We start from the raw sequence: 5,405 nt of genomic DNA, 5'->3' as shown, positions 1-5,405 counted from the left end.
CAAACTGTAAACATCTTTGCATAAAAATTTTAAGAGAACTCCAAAGAAACAGAAATCTGTTTTTAGAGTTCCTATGGGCTCTCTGCCTTGACAGTCTACATACAGCGCTGGTCACCTGTATAATGTCACTTTAAACTCAGGTGCAAAGGCCTTCTTGAAAATTAACTTGTATTTTATTCATATCTTTATTTTTAAAGATTTATTTATTTATTTTAGAGAGAGTGTGTGTGTGTGTGTGCATTCGCCTGCAAATGAGGGGAGAGCAAGAAAGAGACAATCTTCAGGCAGACTCCCCACTGAACACGGAGCTCTATGTGGGGTTCAGTCTCCCCACCCATGAGATCATGACCTGATCCAAAACCAAGAGTTGAAGACCTAACCAACTGAGTCACCCAGGCACCCTGAAAATTAAACGAATTAACTTATTTTTAAAGAGAAATGCTTATTTCAGTGTGCAAAGTAAACTATTTATTGTTCAATTATTTTTGAACTCGGTTTTTAAGTTTATAAAAACATAAATTGAATTACTTAAAAATAATTTGATGAGTCTTATTTTATATATTTTATGAGTTGTAAATTATAAATCCAACAGCTTAGATGGAATGAAGCAAATATTTAAAGTTCCATCCTGCCACATGTGCACTCTGTATATGTAACTATGGTAAATAGTTTCTTCTGTATCTTCCCAGAAATTCCCATGCCTCTGGGGTCGTGTAAGCATATGGATATTTGTCTTCTTTTTAGCAAAAGTGGCATTTACTAGACACAATCTTTTACAACTTGCTTTTTTTTCATTAAAAATTTGTCTTATCCCAACTCTGGGAAACGAACAAGGAGTAGTGGAAAAGGAGGTGGGTAGGGAGTGGGGGTAACTGGGCAACGGGCACTGAGGGGGGCACTTGATGGGATGAGCACTGGGTGTTATGCTATATGTTGGCAAATTGAACTCCAATAAAAAAATTTGTCTTAAATATGCATTTATGTAAGTATATGCTGATCAACTTCATTCCTTTTAAGCACTGCATGATATTCCACCTTTTTATGTTTTTTTATGATATTCCACTTTATTTTTACCTCATAATTTAACCATTTTTCCATTAATGGGCTTCTAGCTCAATTATGTTTTTAAGAATGTGCTATCATGTAATAAATTGATTATCCTGATATATGTATTTGTCTATTTCTAAAAGGAAAGTCTCATTTAATTGTAAATTTTCAAACCAATGTTACAATAATATGTTCAAAATAGAGAATCTGAAGTGTTACATGCAAGCTCCACATTGGGCTCCCTTTTGGGAGCCTGCTTCTCCATCTGCCTCTCTCTGTGTCTCTTATGAATGAATGAATGAATGAATGAATGAATGAATAAATAAATAAATAAATAATTGAAAATTTTTTCTCATATAGTTGATGATATTAAGTAATTTTAAACCATTACATCCCAACCCTCATAGTTGGCAACTTATATATGGTAGAAGCAGCCAGACTTATTTAACCAGTGCACTGCATAGCACCATGTTTGATAACAGAATGTACGCTGAGATTATATACACATACCTTCTTAGCCAGAGATATGGTGAGAATTAATAGAGTAACATATACAATCTCCTAGTGACAGGTGATTGAAGAAGCTAACATAAACAGTGTGACTATTTCCTTTCTGGTTCACTCAGGCTTCATAGATGACAAAACAAAGGCACTGCTACGAGGTTTATCTTCCATTTGTTTGTCATTCTTCAAAGTAATCTCAACTTTTCCCAGCTTATCTGAGGTCAAAATATCTTCTGTTTTAACAAACCAGGGTAGAGGGCAGGGAACACTACTACTGAGGTGTGTCTGCACTGTCTTTAATAACTGAGACCATGTATTTTTCCCCCCTAAGATAAATGTTTCTATCAGCACAACACTCTTTTCTTGGTTTTAAGCCACTGACTACTCCATTACTGCTACTGCTGCCTATGCAATATGACTGTCCACCCTAGACCTGGACCAGCGCCTCCTGGACACAGCCCTCCCTGGAGATAACTGTGTCTGAAAATGGGTCTTATCCCAGGGCTGTTTATACTCAGTAGTATAAGTTGAGAAACTTCATAACAGAAGCCTGTCTTCTGAGAGGTGTGTCTGTGTGAGCGTACGTGTATGTATAAAAAGACATTTCAGTTTTCAATAAACTGTTTACTGTTCAAACATTAAATAAATGTAGAACTGTTTTAATCAGCTGAACAAATATTTAATGTACACTCCAGCATAAGAGCTATGTTTAAAAATATCTTCTATACTGCTAAGATACAGGGAATTTATGGAAACCAGTGACCTGAAAGGTAAAACAAACATTCAGGAGGGAAAAAAATGAAGTATATAATTTTAAATTTAAACTTACCCCTCCTCTCTTTTATTAGCATCCAAGAGTATCGTGTGCGTGGGTGGGGGTGGGGGACAGTGCTTGTTGGATAACTTTTATATTTTCTAGAACAGCTAATGGTTGGGTGACTCTCAAATTAATTTCCAGTAAATTGTTATGAGAAGGTAAAACATGGCAAAGCTCATGCTCTGTCCAGAACTGCATTTCTTAGTGGAGTAAGTGTTTGTTTGCTCTTTAGGTTCTAAACACTGGAGGTCATTCATGACAGTTGTGGCTTGGGTTTCTGTCCACAGCTGTTAGAAGGGATTGTCTAAAACTCCAACAGGAAATGCTAAGGTTCTTGGAAAACACTTAATCCTCAGTAGGTTCTGTGTAAATATCATAGAAATTTGGCAGAAAGTGTGTATTTTTAGAAAAATAACTTCTTACAAAGATACATGGGAAATACCTTTAATAAAATGGATGCTATCATCTTTACACTAATTGCATACTTAATTGTATTTGCGAAGAAAAATGAAAAAAAAATAAGGGTGTTAAAGTGGCCTTGCTTTCTAACACTTACTGTCCTGCTAATTATTTTGGTAGGCAGACCTCTAATCAAGGTCATCTCTCTCTCCCTGAATTGTAAGGGTATCTTGCAGTACTTGGTTGTCTGTGGCCATTAATTCTCTTAGCTTTTGGTGATTGTTTAGATATGACAGTACAAGGAGGCCATCCTATCATGTTGGCCACAGACTCATCTGCCATTCTGATCAAACAGTACGCCCACCCCATGGCATCAAGAGAGGCTTTAGAGGTGCCTGGGTGGCACAGTCAGTTAAGCAACCAAGTCTTGGTTTTGCCTCAGGTCATGATCTCATGGTTGTGGGACTGAGCCCCACATGGGGCTCTGTGCTCAGTGTGGAGTCTGCTTGAGATTCTCTCCGCCTCCCCTTGCCCCTCCCACTGGTGCTCTCTCTCTTTAAAATAAATAAAATAAACTTTAAAAAAGAGAGTCTTCAACAGTAGCTTTCTACCCACTTAATCAGATTATCAATGTAGTCAACTTGATTTACCATTCAGCATTTAAAAACACCATATTTATTGGCTTTCCAATACATGCCTTTATTAATATGGATATAATGTTTAAGTTTCTTTCTGGTTTACAATAGATAGTCATTAAATGAAAAACTTGAAGTTGTCAAGTAATTTTGTTTTGCCACTTCTTTTGGGACATAGCATCAGTCGATGTGTTTACTACGGAAGTGACCTGCCATTGGTTCAAAAAGAAATGCTTCGATTCTAGTCAGAGCACACGTCGTTTCTGGCTCCCTGCAGCTCCACGACAATTCATCCGTCTGTCCATGATCACTGAAAAGTCTTCATGTTCCTGAGAACACTGGGAAAATAGCACTTCAGAGCCTGAGTTCAGCTGTTCATAACCATAATGAAGAGGAACTGGAAGCTGAGAATTAAGAAGAGAAGAAAGGAGAGGAAGCTACTTAGCAATCAGAAGAAATACAGTGTTTATGAGATCATTAGGAACCCATTTGCAGTGCTTTTTCCTAACTAGCTTTAGCAAAACGGAAGTTGTCGACTTAAGTCAATGACTATAACCCACCCTATATCCACATGGCTGTGAAGCAATTAATGCACCTTAATGCCATAATGAAATGGTTGGAAATTATAAAATGCCTCTTCCAAATTCGGGGCTGCTTTTCCATGAGGGAGCTTTGATGTCTGTGCTGCCAGGCAAAACTGGCTCTTGTGTCAGTGGCAAGACGGTGTGCTTGGCAACAGATCCACAGGCATAACGCAAATATACCTGCCTTCCTTCTCAGTGCCCTCTGAAGTAACTACTGTGTTTGGAGCTGAAAAAAAAAAAAAAAAAGGAAATTAGAATGTTTGCTTGTTTAGCTTCAGGTAGAGCTTTGGCTATAGCAATCTCTGAAGCACCATGAAAAATGCATGGTCTTTCCCACTGCGTTCTTAGACATAGAGCACATAAACACAGAGATAGCAATGAAAGGGTCTCCATGCTGATGTAGCTTAATTCAGGCTATTTTCCTCTGACTTTTGGCTTGCTCTACCTGACTTGAGGCTACGGTATTAACATACCATCCACATAATGAGGGCTCACCTGAACAGAATAAGAAACTTAAAGGTAGATCCCCACAAGCTTTTCAGACCTTGGACTTTCCCTATACCAGCCCAGAGAACAGAATTAGATCCTATTCAATATGTATATGAGCAGTTTCCTACTTCTGAAATTCATGGCCAAACAATAGCTTCTTCAGTTTTTCCCTCTACCTTGCAACCTACCTGCTGTTTTATTTAGTGTCATCATCTCACTTCCTCTCTGTACTGTAAGCAAAGGTGTGAGACAGCCTATTCATATATTAACAGCTATTATCCATTACAAATGTTATTTCCCCCGTTCCTTATTTTTTTTAATCAGACTTGAACTTCAGGTGAGCTGGAGCACAAAAGGGTGGGTGGTATGAGCAGGAAGCTGCTGTGCATCGGGCATCCTCACATCACCCCGCACATGGCCTTTCCTTGCCCGTAGGTAGGCACGTTTATCCTGGAAGACAAGCAACTCACCTGAGCCTCCCAGGAGATTAAAGTCACTGTGTTCACCCCAGGAGCAGCATCTGGAGCTCTTAACTCTGCTCACTCAGAAAGCCAAGCAAATGCCCTGGAGTAGAGATCGGGAGAGAACAGCTTTAGCTGTCCTAACCACTTCTTAATATATAACCCAACATGTCACAGATAAACATATTCTTTCTGACATTCCAGGCATTCTGGCAACAAGTCCAGGAAGCTTTCCCAGGACTGTCCCAGGAAGGCTGGCTGACACAGGAGGCCTCTTTAGTTGGCTCTTCCCTAGTCCTGGAGATTCGTACCTACACAGTCCACTGCCTGTGGTCAGGTTTACTCAGTGGAAGCCCTACTGTCCAAACAGGGTGGGTTTCTGGTCAGAAACAAGCCTTGCCACACACCAGTAAACACAAACAAATCACCCTACAGAGTCTCTTTCTTTCTTTTAAAGGGCAGTGCAGAT

The 5,405-nt window shown here is 39.1% G+C and overlaps 1 long non-coding RNA gene across 2 annotated transcripts; it reads right to left on the bottom strand.

Annotated features, from left to right (window-relative positions):
- Positions 1-3,453: 3,453 nt before the first annotated feature.
- Positions 3,454-5,078, bottom strand: LOC144288433 (uncharacterized). Of its 2 annotated transcripts, none has more exons than XR_013356328.1 (3): positions 4,946-5,078; positions 3,963-4,212; positions 3,454-3,806 (listed from the first exon to the last, which is right to left on the bottom strand). It is a non-coding gene; the product is annotated as an uncharacterized LOC144288433 (long non-coding RNA). The 2 variants fall into 2 exon arrangements; XR_013356343.1 differs by having other exon boundaries at positions 3,998-4,212.
- Positions 5,079-5,405: the final 327 nt, after the last annotated feature.

Source organism: Canis aureus, chromosome 1 (genome assembly GCF_053574225.1).
Source record: "Canis aureus isolate CA01 chromosome 1, VMU_Caureus_v.1.0, whole genome shotgun sequence".
Lineage (NCBI taxonomy): Eukaryota > Metazoa > Chordata > Mammalia > Carnivora > Canidae > Canis > Canis aureus.
This window is presented reverse-complemented; position numbering and strand designations above follow the sequence as displayed.